The sequence below is a fragment of the Pelodiscus sinensis genome, chromosome 13, assembly GCF_049634645.1.
Source record: "Pelodiscus sinensis isolate JC-2024 chromosome 13, ASM4963464v1, whole genome shotgun sequence".
NCBI lineage: Eukaryota > Metazoa > Chordata > Testudines > Trionychidae > Pelodiscus > Pelodiscus sinensis.
Window position 1 is genome coordinate 36,120,332 of NC_134723.1, and position 23,367 is coordinate 36,143,698.

The following is a 23,367-nucleotide window of genomic DNA, read 5'->3' on the forward strand; positions in this document are numbered from 1 at the left end:
AAATTATATATGTATAAAAGCTGTAGCATATGGTATTTTCCCCAGTTTCTTTCTTGCACTCCATTAATGAGAATTTGATGCATTTTAAACAGGATTCCAGTGTGCCCTTATTCCTAGGTTTTATTGTGCTCTGAAATCTTCCTCCCTACTTGTTCAGTCTTCTTTTTTCCTTCTCTTTCATAAAATTGAGCTAGTCGCAGACTGCAGGTTTTAGAGACCTGATCCAAAGCCCATCAAAGTCAGTGGGAATCTTTCCATTGACAGAAATGACTTTGGATCAAGTCCATGCTATCCTGAAGTGGTAATCACCTGCCAGATAGGCTCACACTTTTCACAAAAAAAACTTAAAAAACAACAAATAATATGGTAGCACTTTATAGACTAAGAAAACGCGTAGATGGTATCATCAGCTTTCATGGGCAAAGCCCACTTCTTCAGATGATGGGAGTGTTGGAAGTCCAGATCCAAGAATAAATAAGAGAAGGGAGGAAGGGGGGAGAAGGAAAAAAAAATGGAGGGGAGGAAGAAAAAAAGACATTGAGTAGATAAGTGTCAGAGGGATAGCTGAGTGAGTCTGTAACAGGAAAAACTTAAAAAAAAACAATTAGTCTAGTAGCATTTCAGAGACTAAATAGTTACAAGAGGCTGTAAGAACCCTTAGTTTGCACTTGGAAAGGAAGATGACCAACACCAGATTCTACACAGACATCAAGAACCATTGCCACCTTCATTGTTTGATTGGTTGGTAAGGTGCAAGCCATCCCATATCACAATTCAAACCATTAGCATAAGAATTAAACTTGTGAATCAAGTTAAGCTCCAATCCATCTCTGTGTATTTGGCTTGTGGAATTGGTCTGAAACAAAACAGCAACTTGGAGATCCATTAATGAGTGTCTAGGAAGATAAAAGTGTTCCCCAACAGGTTTTTGTGTGTTGCTTTTTCTGATATCTGATTTGTGTCCATTAATTCTTTCACGTAGAGATTGTCCAGTTTGGCTGATATACATTGCAGTGGGGCATTGCTGGCATTTGATAGCATAGATCACATTAGTGGATATGCAGTTAAATGAGCCTCTGATTTGGTGGCTGATGTGGTTGGGTCCAGTGATGAAAACGCTTATGTAGATGTGTGGGCAGAGTTGACACCGGGGCTGATTTGCAGGGGTGGGATCCTGGATGCTTATGATGTAGCTGTGTTGGATGGTTACCGGAAAGAATTTGTTTCAGAGGTTGTCTGTAAGTGAGAATTGACCTTTCCCCTAAGGCCTCCGAGATTGAGGGGTCATTTTCCAGGATAGGTTGTAGATTTTTGATAATGCGTTGGAGGGGTTTAAGTTGTGGACTGTAGGTAATGACAAGTGGAATTCTGTTGTTTTCTCTTTTAGGTCTGTCTTGAAGGAGTTCATGTCTGGGTACTTTTTTGGCTCTGTCAATCTGTTTTTTCATTTCTCCTGGTGGGTATTTCAGTTTTAAGAATGCTCTATATAGATCCTGTAGGTGTTTGTCTCTGTCTGTGGGATTGGAGAAAATCTGGTTGTATCTTAGGGCTTGGCTGTATACAATAGATTGAGAAATGTGTCTGGGATAGAAGCTAGAGGCATGAAGGTAAGTGTAGAGGTCGGTAGGTTTCCAGTATATAGTGGTGGAAATTTGTCCATCATTTAATTGTACTGTAGTGTCAAGGAAATGGATTTCCCGTGCGGACTGATCCAGGCTGAGGTTGATGGTGGGGAAGCCTTTGCTTTTCTCTGAAGCTTTCTGACACTCCAGAATCAACTGACATAGATGGGATCAGGACACGGATTAAGATAATTAGAACTCACTGGAGAGATCCATTTTCAGGAAGTAGGGAATCATTTTTTGGAACTTCTAGGTATATTCTTGCAAGCCCTTCATTGAAGAAGGAGCCCTAAAGGCAGCAATGGGATCTCCTTGCCTCAGTAAGAATGTCTTATGTGAGCAAAGTTTGCTCTTTGGATTTTTATTAGGCCAAAGATAATATTTTTGCACAAAAAGATGTAAATCCCAATTTAACACATCAGTGCAAAACTAATGATTTTAAGAAAAAAATGGTGAACAGTGACACTTTTGGATGGCTGATCTAGAAAAAAAGTGTGATTTCTTTTAAATGAAATGTTGAGAACTTTTAGACATTTTTCTGTGCCACAAATTATTGTCTAGGAATATCTGGCTGTGCTTACTGCCTAGATCCATCTCTACCTCTTTTTGCTTGTAAACATTTTAAATTTATAAATGTTTCTCACTGTATCTAGACCATAGTAATTAACCAATGGTCTGTTCTAACACACTTATCATCATATATAAGGACTCAAAATTAAAGTCTATAATCACAGGCAACAGTTTCAAGAGTTCATATAATTTTACCAAAAAGTGTCTCTGAATAGAGGGATAGTGGATCACAAAGAGCTTGCAAAAGAAACAATGAAAAAAATCTCCTCTGTAATTTTTCCCTAATACTCAAAAGACGGGGCATCTTGCACGGTTCTTTGGGTTCCATCCTATCAGGATTCTGGAGCATCGGTTTGGACTGACCGATGTCCGGTTCCCTTCTCTCACTCAGACTAACTGGCTACTAGACTGATGCAAGCAACATGAACAGAATGGTGTGTGTGTGTGTGTGTGTGTGTGTGTGTGTGTGTGTGTGTTTACTTTGGATTCTCAATAAACCCAGGATATTGCTTTTCCCCTAAAAAAAAATCTTGTGTGTTTCTCACAAGCATAACACAGTGGCTTCAACTGCATTGCATGTAGCAGATGCCTTTGATGTTAGATGTCAACACATGCGTGTTTTTCCCATTAATGCAAGACAAATGGTGGATATCGCACCTCTCCTGGCACTGTGCGGATGTTGTCTGACTGGCTATGGAGCAGATGAGATGCCAGTAGATATATTTACTGAGGGAAGGCTGCACAGCCAGAAGTGTTTTTGTTTTCACTGAGGGAGCGGAGTGTCAAAACAAAGCAGAGTCAGCAGTGGGGATCTTAATCTGCAAAATCTTCAGCCGTAGATTTCTATGGCTCCGGGTCATTGCAAAACAATTGGATGCAAACTGTGGCCTGATGGAGCAAAGCATTGAAATATGGGAGTAATTCCATTATTAAAGAAGGTGCCTAAGGGCTCGATCCAGCCCTCACTGAGGTCATTGGAAAGACTCCAACTGACTGTAATGGAAGTTGCACCAGGCTCTGAGTGTCTTGCTCTGTGGTGGGCAAACTGCAAGCCCACAGGCCACATGCAGCCCATCAGGGTTCTATGAGTGGCCCTCGTGACATTTTGTTCACTGTTGCCCGTGTTTCAGGGTTGCCAGATTCTGCTGGTTTCCATCTGTGTCGGTTTTTTCCCCTACCAGTATTACTAAAGTGACACGCACGTAAAGCAAGGGCACGTGAAGAGAGATGCATGCTGATTGTGTAACGCACACACCTAGTGTGGGTCACTGACAAATGCTGTGGCACTTAGACCACAGCAAAAGATAAGACCAAGAGACTTCTACAGCAGGGGCTGGGAGCCAGCTGGCTTTTAGCTCAGCTAGTAGAGGCTCCTATACTCTGCTCTAGTGGTCTCCAGTTCAAATCTGCCTGGTGAGTGTTACAAGTAGGGGCTCAAACTGGGTCTCTGAAGCTTGGGATGCTGCCTCACCTAGAGGAAGTATGCAACCCATACACCTAGGCTATGTCTACACTGTGCTGGTTTTGCGCAAGAAATATGCAAATGAGGCTACATGTGGAATATCACGGAGCCTCATTTGCATAATTAATGAGCACCCGCCTTTTGTGCAAGCAGCTTTTGTGCAAAAAGGAGCCATCTACACAGCTCCTGCTTGTGCAAAACCCCCCTCTTGCACAAGAGCCGTTCTTCCTGAAAAAAAACCCGTGTAGGAGTCTCCTTTTTGCACAAAAGCCTCTTGCACAACAAGCGGCCGCTCATTAATTATGCAAATGAGGCTCGGTGATATTCTACATGTAGCCTCATTTGCATATTTCTTGCACAAAACCAGCACCGTGTAGACATAGCCCTACTGTGATTCACTGACCAATGAAGTGGCATCTAGACCACAGCAACAGATAAGACCAAGAGACCTCCACAGCAGCCGTGGCCAATCCACAGCTCGCGAGCTGCATGCGGCTCTTGCCTCGCAAAAGTGCAGCTCATGAAGCTGCTCCTGTACCCTCCCAAATGGCCCCTGCCAGCTTTTCCCCCCTCTCTCCCACCCTCCGCATCCCTGTACTTACCAGGTTGGAGCTGCGGGGTTTTAAAAATGGCGCCCAAGATAGTGGCCATCTTAAAGGGGCAGTCTCCTTTAAAAAACACATTTAAAAATTTTAATTTTAATTCTGTTCTGCAGGGGCTTTTTTGTTTGTTTGTTTGACAATTCTGGTGCGGCTCTTCGCATTTTTTCCACTGCTGTTTTGGCTCTCTTTGTTAAATGGGTTGGCCACCTTTGCTTTACAGCATGGGCTGGGACCCAGCTGGCTTTTCACTCAGAGGGTAGAGGCTCCTATACTAAGATTCAGAACTCCCAGGTTCAAATCTTCCTGCTGGGGGTTATGAGTGCACACAACACTGACTGTGACAGCTGGGTTCTCCTTTTGCACTGGTCTTTCTGGATAAGGGTCCATGCACATGATTGACTATGCTTTTCCTAGCCTTTTCTCCATCTCTCCCCATCCCCCCTGCACATGCAGTGTGCTAATGTAATCTTACTATACAATGGCTGCACTCTACCTGAGCATGCAGCACCTGGCACTAGAAAGAGGAATAACATGTGAACAAGGATGGTGCTGTATATTTGGAGCTATGTTGTGCTGTTGCCTTATTCAGGAACACCCCTAGCTTGTCCCAGCCTGGATCTTGAGCCTGGTGCAAAACGCAGTCCCTGTTGCCTGAATACTCCCCGCTGTTTACAAGTGGGCAGGGAGGGACCCCATCTCTTGTCACTTGCAAGAGGTGGGACGTAATTTACTATTCCCCTGAAGCAAGTGGGGAAGAATTGTGGCTTGGACATACTTACACACTGCCTATTGCTAACACAGCCTATGCTTTGGGTAATAAAACACTGAAGTCTGTTCTGCTCTGCCTTCACTGCATTCATTGAGGCTGCATTGGTGGTGCCAGCTGTAGTAGGCCTGTTACCTTCCCATTTCATCTTCCCAACATCTGAGTAATTTGCTACTCAGTCCTGGAGCCAGTGTCAATAAAAGAAGAAGAGAAAAATGAAGTGTGTCAGTTCCAAATATGCCCAATCAGTCAATTTCTTGGCAGAGTGACTAGCATACCCTTTCTGGCATCCTGTTCAACCATCAAGACTTGGAATACAATACAATGGTTCAGTTTTCCGTACCCTTATCCTAATGATGCATCATCCTAATGATGATGACAGATTGAGGCAATTATAGAAGTTCCTGTATGTCTATCACTACAGTTAAGGTCACAGCACAATTTTTATCATAATACCCTGGTTTTCAAATACTCATCATTCACTCTGGGGCTGAGAGCTGTGTAGAGCATCTGAAAATTTGGGGCACTATCGTGTCTTAATGTCCATCCATCTGCCTCTTCCTACCCGTTCTGTGGCTCTGCTTCCTCCTGAGAGGATCTAGTTAACTTAAAAGTGAAAAAGCCTGCCAGACCTCTTAACAGAACCTGGAAACTGTGAAAGAGCCATTCCAGTGGTAATGAATCCATTGAACAGGCATTTGCCAACCCCAGGTACATACTGTCAGTTTCTGAATGTACTAGATTAGTCCACAGGACCTTAGTTTAAAATTTGCTCTAAAATATTTCATTGGTGTGTTGCTAAAGATTACAGAATCACACCTCTAAAAAATCACCCCCCCTCCTTCTGCTGGGCTGTCATTGGGGATAAAGGCACCAGTTTAATAGAACTGCATAGGGCCCCATACATCCTAAGAACAGCCTTGATTTAACAAAATAGTTTTGACGTGTGCTGTTTTGGGGGATCGAGAAAGGGATGGGGTGGAATAATTGATGCAATTCAATCATTAGATCCCATTCCTCAGTCGATGTATATTTGAATAATTCCATTGGCTTCTGTAATCATCTGGGTTCACTGGTGAGGCGTCCTGACGGGTCTCCTGCTTCTTCAATGATGATAGCCATTCAGCTATGTGCGTTAATGCCTTTGCTCCCCTGTTTACTGCGTTGACAATGTGCAATGAATCAACACGACAGACTCTGAGAGAGCCCCCAGGGACCACCAGGCACCAGGCCAGGTTTATTGTAGGTGAGGTACGGTCCTAGCTTTCCCAGACCAAAAGGTCTACAGTTAGGCTAACACATGTAGCCCATTACTATGGACCAACTCAGTCAGTATTAGGGATGAGACACTGTCCCCTAGGTCAGGCAAAGACAGTTCTTTGGGGTTCACTTTTATACACAGGAACAATCAAGTTACACATCAGTCCTCTCCTGTTGCTTAGTTAACACCCATAACCTCATACAAGAGTGGGGGGTCAATTACTATATATGGGTATGTCTACACTACCCTCCTAGTTCGAACTAGGAGGGTAATGTAGGCATACCGCACCGAGACATACCGAGGTGGAATGAGGTGTACCGGTAGTTCGGAATAGGAATCCTAGTTCGAACTACCTAGTTCGAGCCCCATGTAGCCGCGCTGCACGGGGTTCGAACCAGCAGCGTTTTAAAAATGGCGGCTCCCCGCTTATGCAAATGAAGCCCGGGAAATTCAAATCCCGGGCTTCATTTGCAAGTGCGGTATGCCTACATTACCCCGCTAGTTTGAACTAGTGGGGTAGTGTAGACATACCCTATCATGCTGTCAGTTTAGACCCAGCTTTGAGCCGGTGTTGGTATGCCTGTGATCTGCAAGGAGGAGGTTGGTACCAAGATGTTTCTTCATAAGGTGTTCTGTTACATCCCCTCTGGAATGTGATTACAGCCTGTGCCTAGTACCTCTTAGATAAGAGAGTTTCTGTAATATCACCACTTCACTTTGTATTAGCAAAGTCTTGACCGTTGTGCCTAGGCCTCACACCAGGCCTGTGATACATGGGCTTATGCGTTAGGTCCTCATTTTACTCCAGCTTGGGTGAAAAAACACTGATGCATCTAGCTGGGGATAAGCCTCTTAGCATTTAAACGGTGCATTTGGATTTTACTCCCAAGGGCTGAGCAAGAGGTTCTGTACTGCTCTGGAGATGAAACTCATCCACTTCCTTTGCCACTGCCATCCATGCAGCCCACCCAGCATGTGCAAATGCGCACTGCCTTTGGCCTTCCTTCCTTCAATTCATTTCTTTGCCACTGAGCTGTAGGTTTGCCTGCTTGACACACTGCAGTTCAAGCACTCTTCTCTGTGCTGTTGAGGCTGTTCCCAGTCTGACAGCAGTCTGTAATTACCATGTGTCAGGCAGTGTTGGTGACAGATAGAGCAGCATCCGAATCCAGGGATCACTGAATTCGTGGACCGCTCCAGGGTATCTAAGATGTAAAATGATACCTGTTGTGATTAAGACCCTGGAAACACTTATGAATGTGTTCAACTCACTGAAGTCAATGGAACTTCAGACGGGCGTACATTTTGTACCGACAGAAGCATTTATTGAAGGTTTTAATGTTAATTCTATTTGCTTGAGAATTTGTCTGTACTGGCAGTGTGCATGTGAATGCTTGTCCATATGTTGCATGTGTTTCTCCAAACTAACTTATCCACTTGGGCTGTGTCTAGACTACATGCCTCTGTTGGAAGAGGCATGTAGATTAGACACATAGGCAAAGTCAAATGAAGCCGCGATTTAAATGATCGCGGCTTCATTTAAATTTATATGGCTGCCGCGCTGAGCCGACAAACAGCTGATCAGCTGTTTGTCTGCTCAGCGCGCTAGTCTGGACGCTCCTCTGCCGACATCAAAGCCCTTTGTCGGCAGCCCCGTTATTCCTCGTGGGATGAGGTTTACCGGGGCTGCCGACAAAGGGCTTTGATGTCGGCAAGGGAGCGTTCAGACTAGTGCGCTGAGCCGACAAACAGCTGATCAGCTGTGCTAGTGCATCAGTGGAATCCACAACCGCACTGAGCAACATGGTAGCCCAGTTGCATCCAGTGCAAAGAGCTAGAGCAGCCACGTGGCCGAGGTGGCTCAAATACCCTGAGCTAAAAGAGGGCAGAAGGGATGTGGTGTTGGAGGGAGCTAAGGCATGGAGCACAACCCCAGTGGAAGTGCAGCCATCAGAAAGATGCCCCTCCCTCCACGGCCAGCAAATTCTACTGGCTGTAAATTGAGGGGTACACAGGGATCTGGCAGCTGCACCACAAGCCCCGTCATGCTAAATATAGCCGTCCTGTGCAGCTTGCTCCAGGGAATCCTAAACCAAGATGGCATGTCAGTGCGGAAAGCCATCACTTACGCTTGTGGGCTGCAGGAGCAGCTAGAGAATGAGGTGAACACTGGAAAACAAGCTGTCCTCCGAAGATTTGACAGAACAACTTATCAAGCTCCCTGCGAGTCTGCTTCTGCCTTGGCATTCTTGCCATTAACCTTTAGTAAGGGCCTTTCGTGTTGGTGAGAGACAAAGCACAGAGCACTGGTTGTGACTGCCAGCACATGGCTTCTGAAACATCTGGAAACATATACAGATACATTTTCAAAGGGGCCTGCAAATTACAGGCCCTCGTTCACCAATGTGCTGCAGGACCCTTTGAAATCAATGGTAGTTGCTTCTACGTAGCGAGGTAAGAATTGGACTCAAGTATTTTATATTGTCCCTGTTCTCTCTCTTGCTCTCTCCCACACACACTACTTTGTGATGAAGTTCCAGAGCTGTGACAGTCATGCCAGAGGGCTTATTGAGGTTTCTCCCTATGGCAGAAAAATAACTATGCTTCATGTCTCTCTGTGAAGGTCAGTGCAGCCCCAGCCTACGCAGTGAATGGCAATTTTTAGAGAAGCAGTAAAGTAGAGGTCAAGGCAGCCTGGCGACTTCAGAAGAGGAACAGGGTGAAAGTGGGGAGTGAGCAAGTGCTATGAAGCTATTTACAGTAGCATGCAACCAGGCAATGTCTGTTATGTCCACCCTAAGCAGCCCCTACCACGACAACTCTCAATACAATGCCTGCACAGTGAAACATACAGCTTTCTGGTTTGTTTTCCTGCACTATTCAGGATGCTGTTCACAACTGAATTTGCCTATCATGTTCACTAGTGCAGTAAATGTTTCCCTAGTTATATGAACATTTTTCTGGACATAGATATTTATAGCCATTTTCAGAAACCAGGATCAATTGATAAAACTATTAGCCTGACCTTAAGATGTGTTGAGTGTGCAGGGACAACCGCACCATGGTCTCAGCCCCCAGAGCAGCCGCACTGCAGTCTGGCTCCACCTCCTGCTCCAGCAATGGTTCACCAGGCAGCCTGCCCTGGCTGCAGCTCTCATCCTAGAATGTCTCCCCCTTTGTCAAGGTGTTATATCGGGCGTGGGCTGGGGATGGAAGCATTTTGTGTCTAGACCGCCTGCCCCAGCCTTCGGAAGCCCCCGTTTGTCTCCTCTGAGATGCAGCCTTATGGTTCTCATGGGTCATGATGATGAACTGGTTTGGGCACACAGTAAGCACACACAGTAAGCCAAAAAGGAAAAACACAAATTTAGCAGAGTTCCATTTTTGCATGTGATGTTTTGGTTTTACCATTGGCAGTGCAGGGAAATTTCACATATGTTGACATTTCAGATTCCTAGATGAGTTTTGTTTCTTTGTCTTCCAAAACCTCCAAATTTGAGATTATTGCATTTCTTGTTTTGAAGAGCTGAGAAGTTTTCCCTAAGGCTACATGTAGACTACAAGCCTCTTTTGAAAGTAGCTTTTTCAAAAAAACTTCTTTCGAAAGAGAGTATCTAGACTACAAGCGGATTTTTTGAAAAAGCGAGCCGCTTTTTAGAAAGAGAGTCTAGATGCTCTCTTTCAAAAAAGCAGAGTTTGCATTCAATAGCTCCTTTTTTCGAAAGAGTACTTTTGAAAAAAGGTGTTATTCCTCGTACAATGAGGTTTACCGTGATCAAAAAAACTGCCTCATTCCTTCGATTTACTTTTGAAAGACTGCGGCTGCAGTCTAAATGCAGGGGAAGTTTATTCGAAAAAAGGCTACTTTTTTTTGAAAAAACCCTGTAGTCTAGACACACCATAACAGGGAAAGATTTTTAAAGTAAGATGTTTTGTTTTTAATGCATGAGTTGGGAGATCATGTTACTTTGGGTTTCTGAGTCTTTATAATGTAGTATCCTTTTAGGTTTTGTTTGAAAAAACAGTTTGAGGAACGACCCCATAGACTTTAGTTCAGACTTTTTTTGATTTTACGTGCTTTTGAACCTTTTTTGTTTTATTTTTTAAATTTTTTAATAGAGAAATCAAACTTTTCTCCTTATTGGACCCCTAGTTTCACTTCTGCAACCATTCCACAAATAGAATCTTGTGCCAAAAAAAAAAAAAAAAAAAAAAGAGAGCAACAATAATTATCACTTTCTCACATTAAGATACTTGTCCCTGTAATAACATTTTACTGACTTTGTTCTGTTGTTCTATGTTCAAAAGGTTTCTAGTAAATAGATTTATACACAGGTATGCCTTCCAGTCTTCCTTAAACGCCACAATATCTTTTTTGTCTGTAAGCAAATTTTCTGCAGGCACCTTTTTTGTATCTAATTTAATTGTCCATTGATTCATTTGGTGTGGTAGACTTGTTTTAGTGTGTCATAATACAACTGAGTAACAGAAAAGTCAGCCTTGGTACCACTAGGTAAGTCTATCCTGTGCGGCTGGTATCCCAAAAGAGATACCTTGTATCTACACAAGCTGGCCGATACTTTGAAATATTTTTTGAAATAATGGACATGCTATTTTGCCATCCTGCTAAACCTTGTTGCACGAGGGATAAAGGATGGTTCGAAATAGCACATTATCTCAAAATCTGGTGCTGTGTAGATGTGCCAAATTTCAAAATAAGCTATTTCAAAATAGATTTGAAATACGATATGCAATTTGCATAGCGCAAATTGAACATTTTATTTCGAGTTTAGAGTGCTGTGTAGACGCACCCACTGAGTACCTGCCCAGACCAAAGTATCTTTCAGACACCTTAAGATAGTCTTTATTTGTAATACTCCCTTATCTTCCCCTTGGATTTTCAACACGGAAAGCATGTTAAACTTGTTCCTCCTATCATATATCAAAATATGTACAAGACACAGTCTAACATTATGGAATAGCTGTTAAGAGAAAATTAGATATGTTCTGGTAATTATTATGAACTAAGATTCCTAATGTTCATATGAGCTAAGATTAGTTTATGTGAATGTCGTTTGCAAACATAAAGCTTACAAGACAATCCTGAAGAGACAGAATTTAAATGTGTATGTTAATGGAGGAAAGTTTATATACCCCGTATCTTCTTTTCAATAACTTCTTGTCATCTCAGCACAGGGTCCAGACAGGTTTAAAAAACTTGAGGATATGTCTACACTACAAAGTTAGTTCCAACTAACGTCCGTTAGTTCGAACTAACTTTCATAGGCGCTACACTAGCGCTCCGTTAGTTCGAACTTAATTCGAACTAACGGAGCACTTAGTTCGAACTAGGTAAACCTCATTTTACGAGGATTAAGCCTAGTTCGAACTAGCTAGTTCGAATTAAGGGCTGTGTAGACCCTTAATTCGAACTAGTGGGAGGCTAAGGCTTCCCAGCTTGCCCTGGTGGCCACTCTGGCCAACACCAGGGAAACTCTATTGCCCCCCTCCCGGCCCCGGAGCCCTTAAAGGGCCACGGGCTGGCTACACAGTTTGTGCCAGTTGCAAGGCTGCAAGCACCCATGCCAGCAGACCCTGCACCTGCCACAACATGAGCCAGCCACCCGACGACACCCAGCCCTCCACTGCTCCCCAGGACCAGCCTGGCGGCTCCCAGGAGCCTACCCGGGGGCGCAAAAGGCGGGCGCCCGCTTGGTCAAGTGCGGAGATCGTGGACCTCATCGAGGTTTGGGGGGAAGCCTCCAATGTCCACGATCTCCGCACTAGCCACAGGAACGCGGCCGTCTACGGCCGCATGGCTACCAGCCTGGCCGCCAGGGGCCACCAGCGCAGCCGGGAGCAGGTCCGGTGCAAAATTAAGGACTTGCGGCAGTCCTACTCCCGGGCCTGCCAGCCAGGGGCCGACCCGGAGGCCTGCCCCCACTTCCATGCCCTGGACCGCCTCCTGGGGGCTCATGCCACCCCTGCCCCCCGGGTGGTGATTGACCCCGGGGCAGAGGGACCGCTCCAGGAGACAGAGGAGGAGGAGGAGGGCTCCGAGAGCCAGGAGCCTGCTGGCAGCCTGCCCAGAACCTGGGACCCCCGAGGCACCCCACAGAGCCGCTCGCCTGTGTCGTCCGAGGCCGGGGAGGCGTCCACCTGTGAGTACCATCGTGCTCCCCTTATGTGTATGGGGGGCTGCGGTGAGAGGGAGCCCCGGGACCGTGTGCCTGGGCCTTGCCCACCACGGAGCAGCAGCTGGGGATCCTGCAGGGGCCCTGGCCTTGCAGAGGGGAGCTGGGTTTCACACACCTGGGCCCCTGAGGTAATTGACCGCTGTTCTGGTTTCACCACAGCCGCAGCACCTGGGCCTGCAGGGCGCACCACCCCGCCTGCAGCAGCCGCCCGTGCCCGGGCAAGCAGGAGAGCCAGGAACCAGGAGGACTACCAGAGGCGGCACCTCCGGTTCCTGGAGCAACAGCTCCGTCTCCAGGACCACTGGGTCCAGGAGGACCTGAGGCTGCGCCGGAGGAGCTTGGAGGCACTGGAGGAGCAGGGCTGTGCCCTGCGAGGCCACCTCCAGAGCCTGCTCGACCGCTTCCCAATTCCTCCTGCTCCCCCTGCTCCTCCTCCTCCTCCCCCTGCTCCCCCTTCTGCTCCCGCTCCTCCTTCCTCCACACCCCCCGTCCCTCCTGCCCCACCCTCCACAACCATTCCCCACCAACGCCCCCAGACCCGCAGCGTTGCGAGACAGGAGAGGCAGCCGGACCCCCACCCCTGTGCTTTCCTTTCCCTTCCTCCCTTCCCTCCCCTTCCAGCTCCCTCATCCCAGGTTTCCCCCTCCCCTCTCTCACCCTCCTTCCTCCCTCCCTCCCCCCACCCCAGTTATGTAAAATAAAAAGACGTTTTTGTTTGAAAAACAGGTGTCGTTATTTGACAGTAGGTAGGGAGGAGAAAGGGGAAGGGGGGTAGGGTGGAAGAAGGCCCCAGTGGGGCATGCAGGGAGAGGTCAGTCCTCCTCCTCCACCAGGAAGCTCTCCCGCAGGGCTTCCCAGATCCGGACGGCCCCCCGCTGGTGCGGGGCTGAGCGTAGTGGCCAGCCATGCGGTCAGCCTCAGCCATCCAGGCTGGCAAGAAAGCCTCCCCCTTCCGCTCACACAAATTGTGGAGCACACAACATGCCGCCACCACGGGAGGGATGTTGTGCTCGGCCAGGTCCAGACGGGTGAGGAGGCATCGAAAGCGGGCTTTCAGTCGTCCGAAGGCCCCCTCCACCATGATGCGGGCCCTGGTCAGCCTGGCATTGAAGGCCTGGCGGGAGGGATTGAGGTGCCCCGTGTAGGGCTTCATCAGCCACGGCTGCAGTGGGTAGGCGGCATCCCCCACCAGGCACACGGGCATGTCCACGTCCCCGACCCTGATGTGGCGGTCGGGGAAGAAGGTCCCGTCCTGCAGCCGCTGGCACATGGAGGAGTTGCGGTACACCCAGGCGTCGTGTGCTTTGCCGGACCAGCCCACATTAATGTCCGTGAACTGTCCCCGGTGGTCACACACGGCCTGCAGGAGGATGGAGAAGTACCCTTTGCGGTTGACGTACCGGGACGCCTGGTTTTCCGGGGCACGGATGGGGATGTGCGTCCCGTCGATGGCCCCCCCGCAGTTGGGGAAGCCGAGGGCGCCGAAGCCCCGGATGACGGCATCCGGGTCGGCGAGGCGGACCACCCTGTGGAGCAGCACCCGGTTGATGGACTTGACCACCTGCGGAGAGAGACACAGCAAAGCTCCAATCAGTGGGGCACCCGGGTGGCTGGGAGCATTCGTGCCCTGGCAGTGCCCCGCGCCCCACTCCCGGAAGCAGCCCCCCTGGCAGCGTATAGTACGGCCGGGACAGACCGACCCCTCCGGTGCAGGGCGCTTTCGCCTCCTCCCTCCCGCCCGTTTGTCCCTGGGGCGGCCCATCCTCTCCTTGCAGCCCCCCTCCCCTCCCGGCGCAGTGGCCGACGAGTGCCATACGTGCATGAGCACCGCTCCGACGGTGGATCTCCCCACGCCGAACTGGTTCCCGACGGATCGGTAGCTGTCCGGCGTGGAGAGCTTCCAGAGGGCGATGGCCACCCGCTTCTGGAGGGGGATGGCGGGCCTCATGCGAGTGTCCCTTTTGCGCAGGGCAGGGGCGAGCCACTCGCAGAGCTCCAGGAAGGTGTCCCTCCTCATCCTGAAGTTCTGGGTCTACTGTCGGTCATCCCAGTGCTCCAGGACGATGCGGTCCCACCAGTCGCTGCTGGTGTCCAGACGCCAGATGCGGCGGGGCACGCCGGTGCTGGGGCGCCGCCGCGGCTCCTCCACGGCCCCCAGGGCGGCCAGGCGGAGAGGCAGGGGGCTGACGTGCACCAGGTGGTGCCAGGCAGCCTCGAGCCATTGCTGGCAGGCTTGCAGCAGCAAGTCCAGAAAGTGCACCAGAAGGTGCAGGGCGAGCTCTGGCTCCATGTTGCCACCTGCGGTGGCCCCCCGAAGGGAAGCACCGACACAGACGGGCGCAGAGACCAACGCTTTGCTGTCCCTCGGCGAGGTTGGCAAGCAAGCAGGAAAAGCTGAAAACCGGCTGTCCGGGGGGGTCCCTGTAAGCACCAGCCTCAGATAGCCTCAGACAGCAGCCACGCAAAGCAATTACTGACCTGAAGACCTGCCAGAACCGGTTTCAGCCGCCCTGAAATGCTCCCCTGCGTCCAATCAGTGTGGACGCGCTAGTTCGAATTAGCAAAACGCTAATTCGAACTAGTTTTTAGTTCTAGATGCGTTAGTTCGAATTAGCTTAGTTCGAATTACCTAATTCGAACTAAATTAGTTCGAATTAGCGCTGTAGTGTAGACGTACCCTGAGATAGCATCTAATCCAGTGGGGGAAAGGTCTGGGAGAAGGCTATAAACAGATGAAGCAGGCTACTGAAAATTTTGTAATATTAATTTTCTTTTTATCTGACTTCATATTAAATAAGCATTTAAAGTCATGCACCTTGTTAATTATCCCTTGTTTTCATATTCTTTCTTCCATAACATTTAAAAAAATATGCAAGATATTTGTAAATAACTTGAGTGCCACAATGGCACACACCCGAACAAGGTCACATGACCTCAGTATTGGTGCACAAGACAGAACTCACTCCTCTCATGGATGGAAAATCTTAGCGGGAACGCTGGTGCTAAGGCACCTCCCTGCCTGTCCTGGCACCGCAGACTGCTCTGTGCCCCAAAAACAGCCGGCAGCAGGCCCTGCTCCTAGGTGAGGGGGACAGCACACAGGCCTTCGCACACTGCCCCTGCCATGAATGCTAGCTCTGCACTCCCATTGGTTGGGGACCTGCTGCTGGCTGCTTCTGGGGCACAGCAGGGTCTGTGGTGCTAGGAGAGGCGGGAAGCTGCCTTAGCACCCCCACTGCACCGCTAACCAGGAGCTGCTTGAGGTAACCCCCTCCTGCCCCAGCCCTGCTCCCCCCCAAGCCAAAGCCCCTTCCTACACCTGAAAGCTCTCATCCTCAGCCCCACCCCAGAGCCCACACTCCAGTCAAATTACATTGGGTCGCAGGCATCAACTATTTTCTTCAACTGGGTCATGAGAAAAAAAGTTTGGCACCCCCTGAGTTAGGGTGTCCTCACCAGATGCAGCTGTAGTACTTCTAGTGCAGTCTAGCCCGGCACGAGTCTGCGTACTAGAATGGGACCTGCAAATTTATTTCATTTTCTACTTCACCGAGGGTTTGGAGCAATGACTCCAGAATGGAGTCTAAGATTACAATACAGTAATTTGGGTATCATGGGCAAAGTGGATTGAATGTTGATGGGAGATGCTGCACTAAGACGAACAGCAGCCGCCTCGTCATTTCCCAATCGTTAGCCCCGATGGTATTTTTTGAGTAGTAGGCTTTGATGGATGCCTGATTGGTCTGGAAAGCAGAATCACCTGCAATCAACATATTAAAAGAAAAACTTGACAAGCTTGCCACTCTAAAACAATCACATGTTCAGTAAAAGCTCAATTCCATATTTATAAGGCCTGATGCTTCTCCTTTACTGCAATCACCGTTCACCAGGCTCTAAATCACTTTGCTCGGGGATTTTAAAAACGCCTGAAATACTGATGTATTTATTGTATTGTGTGGAGAGTTGCAGAAGACATGAGTGCTTGTTTGTCCTTGGGCATGTTACTTCTCACCTTTCTGATCCTCCACTTCTCCTCGTGCAAACCTGGAAACTAGCTAGATGAACCATTCTAAGTACGGGCTGAACCCACAAAAACTGGGATTTTCTGGTCCAGCAACATCCATGCCCTGGCAAGTTCTTGGGCCAGAGAGCCCCAGCAGCCAGGAGTCAGGCAGCAAGAGGACCTATGGCCGGCAGCCCTGCTGGGGTGGGTGTCAGTGGGGGCAGCAGCTGGCCGGGATGGGTGACAGCAGGGCAGAGCACAGTCTGTCTGCAGGGCTGGTGGTTGGTGAGGTGGCAGCTGGGGCTGGGAGCAGAGCTGAGCTTGGAGGCCTGGAATTGACCTCACTGGTCAGGCAAACTCCCTCATTCAAGACCAGTCAGACCCCGAGGGTGATGGACCAGGGAGGTCCAACCACTATTAACATCACATTGGTCAGTCGCTCTGGGCTGACAGTCTGATTTATTCAGAGAAGTAGCAGATGATTCCATAAAGGATGTAATTTCTGTTATTTCAGGAGCTGGTGTCCATCAGCTTGACTATAGCTCAGGTGGTCAAACGCCCAATTTTACCTCTAGATGTTTGCACACAACTGCATTTGAAGGGAGCCAGCTTTCTGGGATGAATTTGGCCAGTTATACAGCATGGTTTTTTGCTCTGCTGCTCTTAACTGCAAAGTCTTTTTGTAATTGTTGATATGTTTGACACACTAATTATGGTTCATAATGAAGGTAAAAATAGAGGGACAGTAAGAACTAGATATTATCCACACACGACCCGATTATCTATCACCCTGCTCTTGTGCATCACTGACACCAGTACAAAGTGGGTGTAAGTCCCTATCACATCAAAATGGCAGATTTCCACCCACTTCGCATTGGAGTAAATGGCTCTGGGAGATAGAGAATCAGGCACACAGCCATGTCCTCCCTGTATAAACCACAATGCCACACACCCACTTACAAGTGCCACCTCCTAGGGTCTGCTTCATTAACAACAGGTAATTAAAAATAACCTGTAACATGGACTGGGACACTGCTTCCTGCTGCTCCCAGAAGCTGCGAATGGTGATCTGTGCACCGTAGGCTGGTATTTACTTACCTCTGTAGTAGAGGCTTGAGCATTATGCTCTGAAGGTCCCAGGTTCAATTCTGCCTGTCAGCATTACATGCACTTTGTTCAAATTCCATAGGCTTCCTGAAAAGAGCCCTTTCTGTTAACATTTTGTGAACAATTCTATCTAGTCTCTACTATAGTTGCCTCAGTGACCTAATAAAGTACAAATATTCAAAAGACCAGATGAGACATTTTGTAAGTAAAGTATCTTCCAGGTAAATTATAAAGGGAAGTAATAATCCTAGACTATATACTTGATCAATTTGCTAGGCAGACATGTTAGGGTTGCCAGGTGTCCGATATTCTACCAGACAGTCTGGTATTTGTGCTCTTTATCCGGTAAAAAAAAATCAGAGAATACCGGACATGCGCAATGTCTGGTATTCTCTGATTTTTCCAGCTGCGCACCGGACGGAAGCCTGGCGTGGGCGGGGGGAGCAGCTGGAAGGCAGGGCCACGATCGGCACTAGGAGCCTGTGATTGCACAGAAGCCTGGTGGGGGCAGGAGGAGTGGCTGGGTCTCCCCCGTCCCCGCTAAGCTTCTGCGCAATCACAGGCTCCCAGCGCCGATTGCGGCCCCAGCCTCCCAGCTGGGACTCCCAGGCTGGGTGGCGGGGCCGCGATCGCCACTCTTGGCATGTCAGAATCCTAGTGGGGGTGGGAGGCATGGCTGGGAGTCCCATCTGGGAGGCGGGGGCCGCAATCGGCGCTGGGAGCCACGCCCCCCGCCCCTCTTGCTTCTGACATGCCCAGAGTGGCGATCACGGCCCTGCCTCCCAGCTGGGACTGCCAGTCTGGGAGGTGGGGCCGCGATCGGCACTGGGAGCCTGGGAGTCCCAGCTGAGAGATGGGGCCACTATCGCCGGTCTGGGCCCATCAGAAGGGGCGGGCGGAGTGGCTGGGAAAGGCAGTATTTATTAGCCTGTGCTCTTTTTTTTTTTTTTTTTTTTGCTTGACCAAAATACCGCACGTCCGATATTTTTGGGGGGATCAGCTGGCAACCCAACATGTGATTTGGCTGTGTGTTGAATCAAACAGAAAAAAGTTGGTGCATGTACTATGTTGGAAAAAGGACAGAACCACAGATCAAAATTCTCTGGGGCTCCAGTGGAAAAATCTCCTGTTGTTTTGAAGTAACTAAGAAAGTGGCAGGTGTTTACAAATGAAAACTGCAACTTCTCTGTAGAAGGGAATGAATCCAGGTATTTTAGTGGTACCTCGTACTGTTCCGACAACATTCAGAGGGGCACAGGCCTGGATCCACAAGGGGATGTAGGCACTACAACACTTAACTTTTAGGGGCCTAGAAAGTCACTGGAACAACAATGGGATCCACACAGTCAAATTAGGCTCCCTGTAGATGAATGAGGGACAAGCATTCTTACAATGAGATCTACAAAAGTGTGGTGATGGATTTCTGATGATAGTTGAGAGGCTTGTTAAACCTTTAACCCAATGATTAGGGTGTTTATTGGGCATGTGGGGGACCTCCAGGCAAATTCCCCCCAGATGATGATGAGGAAAGATTTGAACAGGCGTTTTCTCTCCGGCTCACATATTTGCCCAAACATTCCTTCTACCTTTAGGCATTTTGTGTGGAGTTTAGTCAGCCTCTGAGTACATCTACTGGATTAGGCCCTAAGTGCAAGTTATGAAGAGGAGTGGCTATCTTCCTCTGGGTCATGGATTGCAGGTGAGTGTGGTGTTTTAGATACTGCTTGTAATTATTAGAACTAGGGCCACTGGCTATTGGGAGTCTGGAAGCACAGGAAACAGGAAGGAGAGGGGAGGAGATGAGCCAGGGCTGAGTGAAAGCTACAGTGGGGTGCAGCAGCTTTGTAAAGAGGTTTACTTTTGGTCAATAAAGTTCTGTTGAAGATTGTTAGTACCTTGCTTGCATGATAAAACAGTGGGAGATAGGTGCCTGGATAACTAGAAGGAGGCAGCTATGTGCATGCTTAGATGTGGTGTCTAGAGGAACTTTTACAGTAAAAGCCTAGGCACCAAGGGAGTTTGGATGGCTAAAGATTTAGGGGGCAGCTGAGTTGGGTTTTGTGGGTTGCAGTGGCTTAAATCTGGGGATGAGTGACTAAATCCCTTTGCAGATCAGTCTTGAGATTATACTTGTCTACTTTCTTCTCCCTTTGTCATTGGCTGTCCTGCGCCTTTAAAAGCCTGGACCCAGTCAGCCCAGTTCAGTTAACCCTGCACTGCTCCACCTGTGTGGGATCTGGGACTTAAAAGGAGGAAAGCACAGCTGAGTCATGGGCAGGCTGCAGAGGAGAGGCCCAGGCATAAAGGCCTGGGGCAGATTCCAGGTAGGAAGGCCTGAGAGAGGCTGCTCAGGAGACTGCAGGGAGCTGAAGGGAGAGTTGGAAAGGAGCCTGGGAAGGGTGAATGCAGAGCCCGGTGTAGGGCAGGCCTTACCATGAGGTGAACTGAGGCGGCTGCCTCAGGTGCCAGACAGAGTGTGTGTGGGGGGGGAGGTGCCACTAGGACCCAGAGAATTAAGACCTTCCAAAGTTTTGGCCCAAGTGAGGGGCCATAGGGTGTCATTTGAGCTCCCTGCCTCAGGTATCAAAATGTTGTGGGCTGGGGCTGGCCCTGTGGGTGGGGAGGAGACAGAGAGTGTCTGAAATTAGAGGAGAGCAAACCCCTTAAGAAGGAGGAGCTGGACCTACCTGGAGACAGGGCAAAAGTTTGGCTGCAACTCCTGTCCTATTCACAGCAGCAAGCTAGCAAAGCAGCCTGGAGGCATTGCTAGCTATGTGGCTATGCAGGCAAAGCTGTTGTGGTGCCAGGAATGCTGGAGTGGTTGACAAAGGCTTCCCTTGTCACCCGCGGCGCGTCCAGACTGCCCTGCTGTGCCACCAAACAGCTGATCGGCACAGCGTGGAGGCCATTTTGATGTAAATGATGTGATTTTATTTAAATCGCAGCTTCATTTTCCTGTGTCTAGTAAACTCCTCTACATGGCTCCGTTGAGTCATGTAGTCTAGACATACCCTCATGGATTGGGAATTCTGCTGCATTATACAGGCTGAACCTCTCTGGTAACTGGAAGCATTTGTGGTCCAGCATGATTTTAATTAGCCAGATGTCCACTTATCATGGGTGTGGTCAAATTTCCTATGGTCCGTTAAAGTTTGTTTTCAGACACCAGTCCTGAGTCTCAGTGTTCTGTGCTGCTGTTTAGTTCTAATTTACCCCTAAATGTTTTCTAAGAGCTCAGTAAACAGTGCAAGTGTTAGAAATGCTGCTAACTACACCATATTGACCTCCCATGGTCTGGCAAATGCTCTGTTCCACATTGGTCAGATCCTGAGGGTGCTGGACTAGAGAGGTTGAACCCAAACATAACAATGTAAGTCCAGCTAACACAAAGTGGCTGTCTGACCTTCTATAGAGGTTATTACCTTTGAATTAGTGCAGTGTTCCTTAAACTGTGTGCCGTGGCACACCAGTGTGCCACAGAGAACAAGTGTTCAAAATAGTTGCCCTTAAAGGGGCAGGCAACATTTTTTCTCTTTCCCCTGACCCCCTTCTACCCCCCCCCCCTGCCTTTTTTTTTTCTTTTGGCTCAACAAAAAATCCTTGGTGTTCCTCATTTAAAAAACAAAACTATTGTTTGGTGTTCCTTGGTCTTAAAACGTTTAAGAAACATTGAATTAGTGTATTCCTTTAAATCAAGTAATAGAGACTTATGGTTTGTGATCTAGAATTTGTAGGTCGGTCCCCCCAGAAGTGCCAGGCAGGGAACATTGATATGAGTAGAGGTGGATAAAAATGCACACTGCATTAAAATAATACATATATGAACATATTAATACTTACATTGAGTGTGTTTTTAAATATTATTTGTATAGCATTTTACAATGTGATCAGGAGAGAAGATCCTAACACTAGATGTTTATGGTCCAAAAGGGCAACCACAGACTGTTGGGAATGGGATGTAATGGTGAGCTGTTTGCTTAAGTGCGGTGTTTCTTTCCAATGACTTTTGTTGGGTGTAATTAGCCCATACTGCTGTGCTAGGATAATTTTTTTTTTTTGAAAGACTTCTTAGTTCTAAGGGAGATCTTGGAAAGGGTTGTGTCACAAATGCTACCACTTTCTCATGTTCTTCACTCTGTGAGCTTATATGGAAAAGGGCAAAGTAGCAGGTTTCCCCTCCAGCAATAATGCCCGGAGCTAAGCAAGCGCAGTGCAGGAAAGATTTTTATAATGACAGTTTTGGACGAGCCTACAGAATGGTGAGTTTTGAATAACGGGTGTTTGTCAAATGTTTTATTTTCACTTGGCGCAGGCAGATGCAGAGTCAAAGTGATCCGAAGCAGGACGAAAACAAGCCAATTGAGAGAAGTGCTTTTAATGGCAGTGTTCTAAAGTGTAAATGATAAATAATATATAGATTTGCATTACTTACCAGAGCCGATAGATGTGCGCACTGGGGATTTTATTGCTGAGAAATCATATGTGCCTGCTGAAAGAGCTAGTGTAAAAGCTGTACACTGAATTTGAAGCGTGCTGGTGATTTGCTGTCCCAAACCTGAGCCGCACACGGAGGAGTCTAGGGTAGTGATTTGATGACATTGGAAACGACCTTATAGCAGGTTCCTAGGTATCCTGTTTTTTAATTATTTGAAACAGTCCAGTTCCAATAACCCACCAGTAAAAATCGATTGAATGGGCACACACTGTGGAGATCTTTTCCTTCAAAAACAAGGTGGGCAAAGGGGTTTCTTATTGTTTTTGAACTTTGTGTTGAGGAGGCCAATGATCCTGAGAATTGACCCTGACAGGGGCTCTCGGGGATGCCATGTGGCTTAATGATCTCGTGGCTCCCTCCAGTGGCTGGGCTCAGCCTTCTACTTTTTCCACAGTCTCCCCCTTTAGTTCACTAGAGTGAGGCACATCCTGTCACCTGAACATCCTCTCCATACCCTTTCTCCCTCTCAGCAATGTTGAATATCTGCCCTTCCTCCTCCCCCTCAAACAGACTGAGGGTGCGTCTACACTGCAGAGTTTTTTCTGGAAAAACAATATTTACATCCACACTGCTATTGCATTCTTTTGACAAAGTCTAAAGAATTGAGCGATTTTTTTTTTTTTTTTTCCAATGGCAGTAAACCACATTCTATGGGGAAGAAACCTTTTTCCAAAAAATCTTTTTCAGAAAAAGGCATGTGTGGATGTGGAAGAGTGGTTTTTTTTGTTCCCCCCCCCCCCCCCCCCGAAAGAAGAGGCCTCCAGGAAAAAACACAGGTGCCCTGGTGGCCCTCTGTCCATAGCAATCACAATTTAAATGTGAGATAGCATTCAATGAATGTGGACGCTATCTTTTGAAAAAGCATACCGCTTCTTTTGTTGTACTTTTGCTGTGTAGATGCTCTCTTTCAAAAAGTTTTTCTGGAAGATCTTTCAGAAAAGCTTCTTCCAAAAGAAGCCTGCAGTCTAGCCATAGCCTGACAGACACAGGGGAGGGGGACCAAAAAGAAAAAAAGGTGATGTGACCGGCTCTCAGTGGCAACCCCTGTCCTACAGCTCTGGGTCTAATTTCCCTCTCCAGGCACAACGAACAGTGCTACATCCGTGCCTCTCGGGTTTGGCACTTCCACCTCTCCACAGATGGAGAACCAAAGCAAGGGAGGGACAAATTTGATTGGTGTTGTGAGATGACCCCTGATGTTGCAATCACATTTAGTTCTATCTCCATCTATGGAGGGGCAGAGGTGCCAAACCTCAGCTGTGCTATGACACCATGGGCTAGT

At 48.0% G+C, this 23,367-nt stretch overlaps 1 long non-coding RNA gene across 1 annotated transcript in view; it reads left to right on the forward strand.

Moving 5' to 3' along the window:
- The first annotated feature begins 19,842 nt into the window (after window positions 1-19,842).
- LOC142831297 (uncharacterized) overlaps window positions 19,843-23,367 on the forward strand; it is a 42,924-nt gene continuing 39,399 nt past the window's right edge. Inside the window, exon 1 of the long non-coding RNA XR_012907019.1 lies at window positions 19,843-19,914. This is a non-coding gene — a long non-coding RNA (uncharacterized LOC142831297). The remainder of the gene's footprint in view (window positions 19,915-23,367) is intronic.